Source organism: Ochotona princeps, chromosome 18, assembly GCF_030435755.1.
Source record: "Ochotona princeps isolate mOchPri1 chromosome 18, mOchPri1.hap1, whole genome shotgun sequence".
Lineage (NCBI taxonomy): Eukaryota > Metazoa > Chordata > Mammalia > Lagomorpha > Ochotonidae > Ochotona > Ochotona princeps.
The window spans coordinates 31,030,143-31,045,684 of record NC_080849.1 but is presented as its reverse complement, the minus strand read 5'-3'; the positions used below and the strand labels follow the sequence as shown (position 1 = coordinate 31,045,684).

The 15,542-nt window shown below is 39.4% G+C and overlaps 1 protein-coding gene across 6 annotated transcripts in view; it reads right to left on the bottom strand.

Moving 5' to 3' along the window:
* Positions 1 to 15,542, bottom strand: part of NOL4 (nucleolar protein 4) — a 276,838-nt gene that overhangs the window by 93,288 nt on the left and 168,008 nt on the right. The window lies entirely within an intron of this gene.

Genomic DNA, 15,542 nt, shown 5'->3' with positions numbered 1-15,542 from the left:
TTCCTTTATGCCCTCTATCAAGAGGATGAAAACTTCTTAGCTGTCATAATAGTTTAACTATGGTTATAGCTGACCCTCACAATTTCCTTTTAAGAGACTGTAATTCCTTTTTCATCCAGACCAATATAAAAAAATCCTTATGTCTTAAACCCTTAAAATATTTTCATTATTTCAAAATACATTTAGTTGCACAATGGTGGGTCACATAATATACAATCAACTACAATTTTTTTTCAGCAAAGGTTAGAAGCATAATGGATTACATTCAGTCTATCCACAACCTATCTCTGTTGCATGTTATGGAAGGTAAGAATACAAAGCAGTCGATTTTACATTTTAAATGAAGATAAAATGTTCACTTCCTTATTCTCCCTGAACTGATTTCTCCAGCTTGGTTATACTACAAATAATATCATGCCAATAGTCTGATACCTTTAAAGCATTTTAACGGAACATTAACTTGCACGTCTATATGACTTAAAGAAGTAACAGATAATTGCACTTTTTTTTTGGTTTTGACTAGGGGAAATAAATATGCTTCATAGTGGAAAATTATGGTGGAGATTTTATAAGTCTGTATACTTAAGTGCATTGTTTATGTAATACATATTAGTGGGCCACTATGCATTGCTTGGGGAATAAAAAAATCCACAGTAACTATAAATATATACTCAGAAAGACTATTAACCTTAAAGACTGAGAGAAAAATGTTTTCTTTAAATACAGATTCAGGTGTGACTGATTGCATCCCCTCCATATTGATTAAGGAACTTAAGAATGCATTATTCGCTTTCCTGATCCAAGGTTGTACAATCATAGCATGAACCTGGAGTTAGAATATTTTAACTGGAAGAAAATGATATTTTCAAAGTTAATTGAAGGAGATAAAAATAGACAGACTTGGAAAATGTGCGCATATTGGATTTTTTCCAAATTCATATACTGAACTACTAATGCCCACAGCCTTAGAATGCAAGTATTGGGAAAAGGGATGTTTGCAGATGAGCACACTAATGTCAGCCCCTTAGGGTAGGCTCTAATCCTTTATGAATGTATCTTTAAGAAAACTGGAAGCTGGAGAGACATGCACAAGCAGAATATCATGTGCAAATTAGAGTTATGATGACAAAAAGCATTGCATTGCAAGACGCTAGCACACGTGCCTGCAACTGCAAGCTTCCTCAGCACCTTTAGATGAAGCACATTCCTGCTACGTCTCTATAGTCTCCAGGGCTGCAAAACAATTTGTTTATGTTGTTTAATTAGTTTAATGGGTGCTCCAGTCTTAGGGGAACCCTAAAAACTAACGCAGAAGGAAGACAGTGAACCTGAAGTTTCAGGATAGGGATTCCCTGGAATGAAAGGTGAAGGTGCCTAGAGAGAAAAAAAAAACAGTGAAACATCTTGGAACAACAAGGAAGATGGTGGGCATTAAGAACTGGGTCACTGGGCCTGGCGCGTTGGCCTTGCTTTGAATGCACTGTGATCCCCTATGGGCACTGGTTCTAATCCCGGCAGCTCTGTTTCCTATCCAGCTCCCTGCTTGTAGCCTGGGAAAGCAGTCGAGGATGGCCCAAAGCCTTGGGACCCTGCACCTGTATGGGAGGCTGGGGGAGGCTCCTGGCTTTGGCTTCAGATTGGTATAGCACCAGTTGTTGCAGCCACTTGGGGGGTGAATCAGCAGATGGAAGACCTTCCTCTCTGTATATTTGATTTTCCCATAAAAATAAAATAAATCTGAAAAAAAAAAACAATTGTTTTATCGGAGTAACCACTGCTTGGTCTGGGGAGCCTTGATGGTTCCTAAGCTATAGATTACATCATCTATTTGTATCTGTCCCTTTCAAATATATATTTAAAAAAACTATAGACTAATACTCCATTATTAACATTAATATATACTCAACTATATAAACCAAGAGTTAATTCGTTGAATGGGGGAAGATTTATTTTACTATATTCTGACGTAATATAAAATGCTATAAGGCATAAATGATACTCTTATAGAAGGGACTATACCAATGTGAAGGAACCCAGGATAGCTGCTTAAACTTATTTTTATACAGAGAAAGAGATGATAGTTAACTTTCTTATGCTCAGCATATTTCAATTATTGAAGCAGATATTCCTAAAAAAAAAAACAAAGCAAGTGCCTTAGGGAACTGTTAAGGCAGCATAATAATGAATAATTAATGAGCTAATATTAGTAAGGCTAGAAAACACTTCTTATGAAATAAAAGTGGTTTATAAATATTTGAAAAGTGAAACAAAAATAATCACCATAGCTATGTTGGAACATCTTCATTTACAGTTTACATATAATTATGTCATGAAATATATCATGTGTGATATTTAGTAAGCCAGGTATAACCCTTTTAGTCTCATTTGTCTCCCACTCAGGCTAACATAACAATATAAATGAGTTCATGCTTTGGCTCACCAGGATTTACTGAGCCCATATAACAAGTCAGCTGCCAGTGTCTGGACAGGGACTGGAGGGCAAAGCAAGGGGCAGGATCCTGTTCTCTTGGGAGCCACTACTAAGAAGTAAAGGTAGTCACGACACATGAAACAGGATGTGTTTAAACTTTAGCATACTTCATAAAAATCAAACTGGGGCATGTATTTGTGATATGAAATTTAGAAAGTTATTAGATTTAATAGTCTGAAAAGAGTGGCATGGGCCCAGTGCAGTGGCCTAGCAGCTAAAGTCCTCGCCTTGCACACCCCAGGATCCCGTATGGGCGCCGATTCTAATCCCGGCAGCTCCACTTCCCATCCAGCTCCCTGCTTGTGGCCTGGGAAAGCAGTCCAGTATGGCTCAAAGCCTTGGGACCCTGCACCCACGTGGGAAACCCGGAGGAAGTTCCTGGCTCCTGGCTTCGGATCGGCACAGCACCGGTCATTGTAGTCACTTGGGGAGGGAATCATTGGATGGAAGATCTTCCTCTCTGTCTCTCCTCCTCTCTGTATATCTGACTTTGTAATAAAAATAAATAAACCTTTTAAAAAGTTTCATAAAATACTTTTTTTAAAAAAAAATCAAAGCCAGCTAATGCTTACTACATCATTTTTGATGAACCAAAAAATATGAACACCTCACTCATTCTACCAAATTACTGTGATAATCACTTGGCACAAAGCCTACCCTACCTCAACTCCCAGGTTTTCTGGCTAAAGCCCTGAAACCATCCATTCCATGACAAACACAATTTTATTACCAACTCTTAAGCAGCCAGTTCCCATACTCCTAGATCCACATTACCTCTTCTGATAATTAATTCTTCCATTGTGTTGTGAAAGCAATTCTCAAAATTTATGTTATGCAGTGATACAGCCCTTGATTGTTCCTTGTTGTATTATCTTTTACTATTGTTCACTTTCTGGCAAGGAAGCATGTATCATTTCTCCATCCCAAATGACACCAATATCCTGAGTGACTTCAATGTCCTTTTAAATGATGTGTTTATATGTGAATCTAGCTTCGTAACCCTGGGACTCAGTTCAATGTTGTTCTGCTTCACACCATTCAGCCGCGCATATTTCAGATCATTCTTCTCAAAAGTAATCCTTATTTTGAAATATAAAACTATAGCCTTCAATTCCCTGACTGCAGCATTTTACTTTTATAAATTTTCATTCTCTCACTCCCAGTATCCTCCTACATGTCTTCATGATGAAATTCAATTGTCTATTTCCAATTTTTCCTAATAAACTGTCCAGTTATCTTCTTGTTCAACCTAAACTTTTTTTTGTAAAGATTTTTTTAAATTTTTTATTGGAAAGTCAGATATACAGAGAGGAGTAGAGACACAGAGGAAGAGCTTCTGTCCGTTGATTCACTCCCCAAGAGGCCACAATGGCCAGAGCTGAACTGATTTGAAGCCAGGAGCCAGGATCCTCCTCCGGGTCTCACACACAGGTGCAGGGTCCCAAACTTTGGGCCGTCCTGGACTGCTTTCCCAGGCCACAAGCAGGGAGCTGGATGGGAAGTGGAGCTGCCGGGATTAGAACCGGTGCTCATATGGGATCCCAGGCATGCAAGGTGAGAACTTTAGGCACTAGACTATCACACTAGGCTCCAACCTAAACTTTTCATCATAATTTTACACTTCCACAGTTAACTTACCTGTCCGCAGTTAGCTACGTCCAATCCAGAGAACACTGATCCTGCAGTCTAACTTCATCCACCACTTTGCCTGCTCCACACTCTGTGAAGCTACACAGTACGTTATATGATATTCTATAAGTTTCTTGGACCTCTCATGAGAAAATACACCTGAATAAAACTTTATTACAATTTGTCACATCTTTGCTTTTCAAACTGCATACTTCAAACTCTAATGGTGGAAATAGGTATTATCAACTGAATAGTTATATTTCTAACTGTCATGTTTTGTTAGAGTATTTACTTGGCTTCTTCAGAATAAAACCATTAGCTTTTTCTTACCATTTTGAAAAGCAAAACAGTAAGCTAGCCTTGTATGTTTTATTAGTTAGGTATTAGTCCATATATGTGCAGGATGTAGAAGTACAGCATGTAGTGGCAGAATAAATGGGTCAACGGTAACAGAATTATTATTAACTATTCTAGCCTGATGGTGTCCAGGGAAACAGCAGCCAGTCAATTATGTTTATTTAAATTTAATTTAGAAAATTTGGAAATTTTGATCCTTAATAAGAATATACATAATTTTCATGAACAATGGACACATACAGCCAGTGGTTGCCATGCTGGATAAGGCAGAAACATTTCTGTCATTTGTAGATATGTCTTTTGAATAGAGCTGCTCCAGCTAAATCATCTATTATACATGAATAAGTATCTATGGAAACATGAAATGAGAGAAAATTAAGTCCTTGGTTTTTGCATTTTTGATATATCTGCAAGTAAAATTAATAAAATCAGTTTTGCAAAATTAGAAGCATCATCTTTGAATGTAAACAACTGAATTCTTCAAGCACGTATCTGTAAGTTTTTTATGGAATACACATGACATTACAGATTCAGAGGTTAATTCTCCCATCAGGGCATGCATAAATTTCCCTTAAATGTTAACAGGAGAATGTTAATGACAGATACTTTAAGAATAACATGAAGTAATACTTTCTATACTATGGAAATCAGAAGACACCACATATATATGAAGGAGCCATAGTTAAAGGTGCAGTGTTTCCTTTTAGGGCGATGAAAAGCAGGTAGAATGACCCATGGTGATAGCACTTCAAATCAATGAATTGTAGAGTAAATGAATTATTACAGCAATAGAAGGAGAAAATGTGGGTGGCAGAGGTATATCATTGGTGGCAGGGAAGGAAACTCTTGTATCTGTGCCATCAATTTTCACAAATTCGTGGAGAAAATGTTGGATTCCTATTGCAAAACACTGAATGGGATGACTTGAAAAAAAACCTAAGAAACTGAAACACCAGAAAATAGATGATATTATATTGCCCAGCAATTTAAAATATATATATAAATATCAGACTTAGTAAACTAATCTTTCATTAGCAAGGCACACCCAACAATATATTCATATGACAAATGTTCATGAAAAGTTTGCTTGCTTGTTGATTTAACGACCTGTGGAATGAAGGATGAAGAGACACACTGCCCGAGATTTGAGGGAGAACACTTTACAAAAGCTGAGTGGATAGCATAGGCCTAACTTGTTGGTGTGTGAAACGTGTTTATTTTCACCCGCACCATTCTTCCCAAAATCTTTTAAAAAGATATTTATTTGTTTTGGAGGGAGCGTGACAGACAAAGGTAAAAAGAGAAAGAGAGAGAGAGATTAATCGTTAGTCTACTAATCCCAGATAGTCCAATATCTAAGGCTGGGTCAACCAGACCACCACATGAGCCATAAATGCCGCCTTAGTCTCCCTCTTGAGTTGTAGCAGCCCAAACACATGGGCCTCTTTCGCTGCATTAACAAGATGCTATATTACAAGGGTAGCATCATAATTGACTGGTCCTATTGCAAACCTTTTAATCCTACAATTTTCCTTCACAGCCTTGGCATAATGTACTAGTAGGACAGGTAGTCACTATCACATACAAATATTTAAAACTGTAGCGCAAAGTGAAAACAGTTTGCTCTTCCTAGGATATGGATGATTCACTTGTCATTTCAATTTATCTAAGAAACATGAACTATGTAAATAACAAATAGACTTGTAGACTTTGCCAGACATTTGGCATTTACCCAGGGTATCTACGAGTAATACAATTTCAAAAAGATAATGTGACTCTTATCTTTAAACTGCTCAGGAGCCAGCCAAAAAGAAGAAGCCAAACAGCCTGTAAAATAAAATTATTTTTATTTATTTTCAGAGCTTATATAAGCCATGTTTTATCATGATCTATATGCTGTTTTGGGTATTTGGAGTTCAACTATTACAAAATCATTGCACTGCAGAAATGAACATTGTGGAGTAAGAAGATTTATTTATATGTAGTTTTTTATGCTTGTCCTTTAGTCCCATAATTGGTTCTTTTTTATGTATTTAACTTCATCAAGATTTTTTGAACAAGCCAGTTTATTTCTGTCCTGATAAGAAAAAGTAGGCAGAAATTTGTTACCATAATTGGATCACAGTCTCAAGGTTTCATGCACACTCTCAAGAGATGATGGAAGTCTCCCAAATTAAAACAAAGAAGCCCAGGGGGTGAAATTTAAGATACTGTTAATACTTCACAACGTGAGTTCTTCCTCAGGGGAAGGATGATATCTGTATCACGCATTACAAAAATGATCCAAAATGCATCAGTGTCTTGAAAGTCATCTGCAGATGCCATAAAATGCTAATTCCTATTTTCTGTCTTTCTACTGATAATGCTGTCATAACAGTGTCACCCTTAAAACTCAACAACATCACACTGAAAAAGATAGTTACTCGGTACTGAATCAATTTCCTGAGAGTAAGAACTATAGATCTGTTAAAATACAGCTCAAGGGCCAGCATTACCTTGCAGCAGGTAAAGCTGACACCTCAAGGTTGACTCCTTATGTGGGTGCTGGTTTATTTGGTTTATATACCAGCTTCTTCACTTTTGACTCAGATCCCTGATGATGGTTTAGGAAAAGCAACATTTGATGATCCAAAAGGGGTCAGCACATTGGCTTAACAGGCTAGCCTCCATCTCCAAGTGTTGGCATCAACTGTGGACACTGGTTCACGTCCCAGCTGCTCCACTTCTCATCCAGCTCCCTGCTTATGGCCTGGGAAATCAGCAGAGGATGGCCCAATGCCTTCGGATCCTACACCTAGGTGGGGAAACCTGAAGAAGCTCCTGGCTTAGGATTGGCTCATCTCTTGCAATTGCGATCACTTATGAAGTGAACCAGTGGACGGAAGGTCTTTGTCTCTCGTTTTCTCTGTGAATCTACCTTTCCAATAAAATGCATAATTTTTTTTAAAAAAAAGATCATCCAAATGTTTGGACTCCTGCACTCACATGAGAAATATAGATAAGGCACCTGGCTCTTGGCTTTTGTCAGGCCTATTACGAGGCATTTGGATCATCTGAAGAAGAATCAACAGATGGAACATCTTTCTCTGTCTCTCTAAATTCTCTAGTGTCACTGAATTTATAATAAATAAACAACTCTTTACAAAATGTATAATTATAAAGCCTGACTGTGAGGTTCTCATGGAAAAAATGGTAATTAAAATTTTAAGAAAAAATATATTTCCCACATGTTATATATTGGGAGAATATATCCCACTATAAATCAATGATCTCATTATTAATTAGAATAATTAAAACCTGTTATTTCAATTGAATACAATGTAGATGGTTGAGAAAGCTTAATCACTTTTAGTATAAAAGCATACAACATGAAACAACATCTCTTTACTTGAGTGTTCCTAAGTCCACCTGAAAAGATTAGTATTCCACAGTGTTGTTTCCTTCATACTGCAAATGATGTTGATTAATTTTCTTTATTTTTGAATGTTGGTTATTCCTACCAGATAATCACAAATGACCTATATACCCTTATCTGTTTTTCTACTCACACCTGCAACATTGGGTAAGATAATATACTGTTTGCAATCTTTTAGCTGTTCTAAGTTATTCAGTGACCTTTGTTATAATATCCTAAGGGCAGTGTCTCAGAGAAGGATGATCTTCTGTGGACTAACACAAGAGACAAATGTGTAAACAAACACCCGGAACTGCAGATGGTTTGGGGGCTTGGCAGATTACACAGCCTCTTGCAGCATTCATATTCCTCTTTGGAATGTTTGGGTTCAAGTCCAAGATCCTCTACTTCTGACATAGCTTCAAATAATGATGACTTATGTACTTGGGCACCTGCCATGCATGTGGAAGACTTGCTTGGAGTTCTGGGATCTTCAGTGTGCAGGCATTTTCAAGGACACCAGCAGATGAAAGATCTCTTTTCCCTCATACTCTTCCTCTCTAGTGGTTGAACATTTTAGAAATAAATATCATGAATTAATAAAACTTTGGAATCAATATTGTGGTACGGTGTGTTAAGATGCCTTCTGTAATACTGGCATCCCAGTATGAGCATTGGTTCAAGCCTCAGCTATTGTACTTCTGATCCAGCTTCACCTAATGTCCCTGGGAAAGTTGCCGAAGATAGTCCAAGTATTGGGCCCCCAACAGTGCTCAGTAATCAAATATTAAATAAATGAATGCATGATAAAAACATAAATGATGCAAGAGAATTCTACATAATCTAGGAAATATGAAAGGTAGTAATATTCAAAGCATTGAGGAAGACTTTTCAAATCTGACATAATGTCTTAAGTAATGGATTGGGTCAAGTTTGTGTGTGTGTGCGTGTGTGTGTGTGTTGGTAATATAAGATGGAAGGTGATGAGTAGGACAGATTATTTCCAGTAGAGGAAAGGCATGTTCAAATATAAAGCATGGAACTCAAGTTCCTTCACAGAGTATTAACTGCTAGACTTAAAATTATAATAATTGAGTACTATAGTGAGAAGAGTTGAAGGTGCTAAAGGCTCAGGGACTTGGAGAGGCAATTACTCCAAAAAAGGAACTTGGAAAAAGTGATATATCTATATCTATATCTATATCTATATCTATATCTATATCTATATCTATATCTATATCTATATCTATATCTATGATTTGCAATGCCATCTGCATCTATCCTGGCACTAGAAACCAGGTCATCAAAATAGATTAGTTAGGTTATCTTAAAGGCATTCAAACTAATCTTCATGCTCCCACCTTGGCTCATCCAGTTCTAGACTCAACAATATAAAAATGAAAATCTTGTTCTCATTACTCTGAGTAGCTATTATGTTGGTAATAATCAGGATAACTTACATGGCCTTTTGAGAGGTGGCTCTTTTGATATGTTTTTTTTTTTCTGTATTTCCTTACCTACTCTTCTGTTTTCTATTCTTCCTTTATCTAGGGAAAGGGGGAGAGAGGGTGAGAGCGCCACATTCAGCTGCCTAATACACCAGTAAGCAGGGATGCAGGATAGCCACTCAACACCATTCAAGGGTCCTGATATGCAGCATGTTCCGAGGGTATTTCTTGTGCGTTTTTGACAGTTCTGAGATGCTGTTGATTTTGTTGCTCCACAGTTGAGGAAATCCCTCCAAAGTCCATTGACTGAGAGTTCACCTTAGCATCTCGACGCTCACAGATACCTGCTATTGAAGCTTGTGCAGGAGAGTTCTCCAATTTTATCTGCCCTCCATGGTATTAGAGATTCTCTGCAGGCCTCAATGATCAACCACATCCCCCATGTACATCTGGGCATGCTGTCCATTGCACAGACCTCAGTAATTGAGGAGGCCCAATTCTGAAACAGGCACCCAATGGTCATGCCACAGATTCTGCAATTTTCTCCATGGTTGTAATTTTGACTCCAGAGGACCAGTTCAGGAAGAGTCCCTAAAGAAACCTCAAGTAAGGTTAGCCCAGACCCAAATCCTGTGTATGCCAGCCAGTGCGAGGTCTGACTCAGCCCATCACCTACATCTACCTGCACACACACTGGTGGTGGTTACAGTTACCTGGTAAGTATTGTGGCACAGCATTGAGGCATGGCGAGCCTCACCTTGGCATTTGCTAGTGGGTGTTATAGCTTAGCCCGGTCTGGTCTGTCCCCAGTTTCAGCTAATGATGGTGGGTATTGCACACTATCCCCACTAGTTTTGTGGAACAACCTGGCCTGTCCAGCACCCCAACCTGGTTCTCAGATTTGCCAGTGGGTACTATGAACTGTCCCAACCTAGCTTGCCCCAGACTTGAGCCAAATGTATGCCAAGGGGTACTGTAATCTGGCTTTGTGCAAGCTATTACCAGCCTCACTTTTGGGCTTGCAAGCAGGGACTAAGTCCTGACAGAGCACCTCCCTAAGTTCCTCTATCAGGTTTGCCCCAGTTGCAGAACTCATACATATCGGTGAGTTCTTTGCTCAGCCTAACTTGGTCTAACTCCTAGACTGGCAAGTGCAGTGGGCTTGCCTGACTATCTGATACCTATTTCAGCTCTTACCACTGGGTGCTAAAGCCCAGCCCTGCCTGGCCCACCACTAGACTTTCAGCAGATGCCAACTCCTAGCTCAGTCTGTCTTACGCCCATTCTCGCATGGGTGGCCCGCTTCACCTTGGCATTTGCCGGTGGGTACTGGAGCTTAGACAAGTCTGGCACACTCCTGACCCAGTCCACACCCATGCCGAGGGTTACTGCAGCCACATTGAGTTCAGATCAGTACCTCCATTGTGGCTGTTGCACTCAACACTGGGAACTGCATTCTAGCTGGGGTGTCCCCTTAATTTCCCAAACAGGCCTGTTCTCAGCCATAGATCTTGTGCATGCCAGTGGTTGCTCTGACCCAGCCCAATATAACCTTTGCCATCAGATGCTGCATTCTGGCCTGGCCCAGCCCACTCCCAAACCTAACTCTCAGCAGTGGGAACTGCAGCCTAGCCCTGCCCATCCTGCCCCCATCTCTGGATTTTATGCACACTGGTAGGTGTGATAGCCTGGCCCACTATGGCCTGCATCCCATTCTAACTCCTAGGCATGTTGGTGTGTTATGTTGTCACCAGGCCCTGTCAGGTTCCCCATCCACCCATCTCCCCACTCTCCCAAACCAACCCACACACCCACTGACAAATGGAGCAGCTTTGCTCAACTTGAACAACATCCAGCCCTGACTCACGTACTCACCAGCAGGAGCTATAGTCCACAAGGGGGTTTCCCCAAGTTCCCCCAGCAGGCCTACTTTCATATCCAGATCTCACACATGCCAGTAGTTCTAGGCCCTTACCCAGCATAGTCTGCTTCCCACTCTTGGCCCTTGTGTGTGTTGGTGAATGCTATGTCCCAGCCCACCTCACACCCAATTCATGGGCATGCTTCCAGGTGCTGCAGCCCAGACTAGCTCATTTTGTTCCCAACTTCAGTACATATGAGTGTCAGTGAGTTTCATGGTCATGCCTAGTTTGGCCTGTCACCACCCCAGCTCTTGAGCAAACCAGTGGATAGTGCAGACCCACAGGGATGAACCCTGACCTAACCAAACCAAAGCCATCTCTTCCTTCTATTGATGCATTTCTGTCAACAGAGTACTTGGATCATAGGTACATAGGTTATACTAAATGATGGATAAAATGAAAATCACCCAGCTCCATAATAGTATTAACAAAAGCTTCCAATACCAGTGTTAACCAAGAATTTCCAATATTAAAAAAAATTGCGTCCACATTTATTTTCCTATTTAGGAAAGGAGCCATGTCATGGCTTGAAATCAGTGTAGATTACTAAATTTTCTATTAGGAAATCACTGTTACTGTACTAAAATTAATGTGTAAAATGAGAGTGATTTATATTTAATGTACAAACCCAGGATTATCTGTTTCTAATGTTGACATCCTTTAATTAGGAAATTCATATGAAATATCTTAGAAGTAAGCATTACCCCCATTTTTCAGAGAAGTAAACATTACCCCATTTTTCATAAAAGATGAGTACCTCATAAACTCATTCATGTTACTTTTATATGTTGAATATTAATATTTTGCAAGAGATAAAGATGAAATTTTATGTTTTGCTTTTGACATTTACTCAAAAAAACTAGTTCTGGAATTCATCCTTCTTCAGAGCTTCTTAAGGACAATGTTATGATTTTTTGCTTTCACTATATCTTCCAGTAGTCTGACATGCCTTCATGCAAGGATGAGGTAAATGGAACATCATTATACTGCATGTGCTTTATTACAGGAACTCAGAGGAGAGACTGCATTTCATTAAGCTCTACATCCCCAGTGGCCAGCAGGATACCTGACACAAAATAGGCCTCCGAGGAGTGTCTGCTCAGTGGATGAAGAGACCATCCATTCTGTAAATCTAGCACTTTCACCTTAGTGAATTGGAGGGACATATTTTATGATTTGAATAAGATTTGGTTCCTCCAAAGCATTCACACTAAATAATCTTTCCTTCTTTTTTTTTTTCATAAGAAAATTACTTTTATTTTGAAAGCTAGGCAAGTTGACAGATCTTCAGAAGAGACTTGCCTGATCACACCAAACTCACTCCCATCCCTTCTCTTTCAGTAAAATCAATTGTTGTATTCCTACATTTGTAGATTGTTTTCAGTTTTGCATTATTGCACTTGTCAGACTGTCACTGTAACATATTGTATGTCTCCAAAGTCTTCATGATGCCCTAGAGTGTGACCCTAAGTGCCTCCTTCATTTCTTCATTTTCACATCTCAGTACATATTTGGTACTCCAATTATTCTCTTCATTCAATGTAAAGACATTGTGTTGAAATATTATCAAAATCTTACATGAAAGGTCTTCAAACAGCTCATGGAAGCCAAGCATCATTTTAAAAAATGCATTGATTTGAAATTTTGTTTTGCAAAAGTTATCTTTTAGTTTCTTTTCTCTATGAAATTTTTGAAGTACTATTGTGTTTCATTTTATAATTACATAGCTATTTTAACCAAACAGACACAAAAAGTCGTGCAAGGCTGATGAACCCATTTACTATCTACATTACATGGTTTTTCTGGGGAAAGCCACATAATAACTCATGCCTTAGTGCCTGAGATGTACCTTTTGTTCTCATTCGACACTGGGTTCTGCAAGGCCTCTGCACATGCCTAGCTCGATGGCTATCACTTTCTTTTCTCCTCCACCTTCAGTCATCAACAGGATTCATCATTTCCTTAGGACTGCTATGCCAGATTATTTGTGTTTTCTGTTCACTTCTTCTCATCCCTCTTTGTTACTATTCTCTTCTCCAAGTAAAGCTTAGTTCTGTTGATTTGTAGCTTCCTGTCTGGACTCCTGGTGACTCTTGGGTAATGATCCTGATTCTTTGTTCCTTCCCTGTCATTCTCCTTGCTTTTCGTCTCACATTCCCACCTATTTGACCTAACTCTACAAACCTCTCACATCTGCAACTCCATAAAGTCACAGTTGAGGCCAGTGCTACTCCTTCCAGTCATAACGCTCCTGTACCTTTCCTGAATAACTACCTCCTGTAACCTTGCATCACTCAACCATTCCACATAGTGCGGAGTCCACCTCCTGCCTAAGGAGCATGCTCACTGCATTACTATAGGTTTCATACACTGTTGTGGTTTTAGCACAATTCAGATGCTGCAACCTGGTGGCAGGATGGTTGCCATAGGCTGCTTACACTAAGAAGAGGGGCAGCCTTTTGTCCTTAATGGGATAGAGAGTTAAATGTGGATCATCTTTCTACATACAGGTCTTCCATCAAAAACTACCATTGATAGACTTGCAAAATTCATTATCTACTATCAGTTCCACACAGCATGGTTTCTAGTCAAAAAAAAAAAAAAAGGGTGTGGCAATGGGCTTGAGTTTTTGGGAGACTCCTGACCTATTAACATTCTTTTTCCCTTCCTGTTCCCAGACTTTACTGGCTTTGAAGTATTCATTTCAGAGGGAGGAATGCTTCTTCTAGACAGCTGGAATCACACTGGCCAGAATTCTCTGTCATTTTATTTATTTTGACATTAGATCTGTGTATAGTCTGGCACAGGATGGACCTGCGGTGGCTAGTTTTATGCATCAACCTGACTGGACTGAAGCATGCTCAGATAGCTGATAAAATGTTAGCCCTGAGTGTGTCTGTGAATGTGTTTCTAGAAGGTATTCCTATTTGAACTGACCGAGTGAAGACAATCATCCATATTAATCAACCTGTCCAGACCCTGAGTAGAAAAAGGTCGTCAGACAATCCGACCTTAAATTTTGACAACTTGCAGATACTACTTATTTTGGGACATCAGGGAATGGACTTTTACCGTGGGTTTCCCTGATTCTCATGCCTTTGGGAACTGGAATAGGAGCACTGGGCTTCCTTCACCTTCAGCGTGCAAAGCGCAGCTCACAGGATTTCTTAGTTTCCAAAGCAGTGTGAGTTAATCTTCCATCTCCTTTAGAATATCTTTCTGCATGTTACTGGCTCTATTTTTCTGGAAAACTCTGAATAACACAGAAGGCTAGTAGCAGAAACAACATCTTAGTTCATGAAAAAGTAGAAATAAGTATTGATTTTGATGTTTAAGAATTCATTTCTTCATGGGCCGCCGGCCGCGTGGCCTAGTGGCTAAAGTCCTTACCTTGAACGCCCCGGGATCCCATATGGGCGCCGATTCTAATCCCGGCGGCTCCACTTCCCATCCAGCTCCCTGCTTGTGGCCTGGGAAAGCAGTTGAGGACGGCCCAATGCTTTGGGACCCTGCACCCGCGTGGGAGACCTGGAAGAGGTTCCTGGCTCCTGGCTTCGGATCGGCGCAGCACCGGCCCGTTGCGGCTCACTTGGGGAGTGAAACATCGGACGGAAGATCTTCCTCTCTGTCTCTCCTCCTCTCTGTATATCTGACTTTGTAATAAAATAAATAAATCTTTTAAAAAAAAAAGAATTTACTTCTTCACACAAATTATAAAATCAATAACCACTTCAAAACTGTTTTTCTGCAACCCATGGGTTTTGACACTTCTGTTTTTAATTTTCATTTCTTCAAAACACAGTTTTTTCTCTTATTAAATTCTTTACTGAATCATACAGCATAAAGCATCATTTTCTCCAAGAAGGTTTTTTTTTTTTTGGTTTCTTTTTCATTTCTTCATTGACACATTAGTTATTCAGTAGCAAATTATTTAACTCTATGGTGCTGTAATTTTTAAAATTTTATTCCTGCTTTTGATTTTATTTTTTGACTTCTCATTTAAAGGCTTGTATAATAACTGAGCAATAGATAATCCTATCTAGATGTGAAGATACAAACCAGCATGCATCTCTACTTCCAAATCAAAGATGGACTCCCAAAGAAAATGTTGGATATATCTTGACAATAGGATGCTGGATAATCTGCCACTGTTTGTGTGGGCAATGTCAGGATACATTTAAACAGCAGAATGATGGACTTACAACTGTTTGTGAAGGACTTTACTATTGTAATAATATGGGGGAAATCTGTTGTGGGGAGGGAAAATGGGGAGGGAGTAAGGAAAATCCCAGAGCCTATAG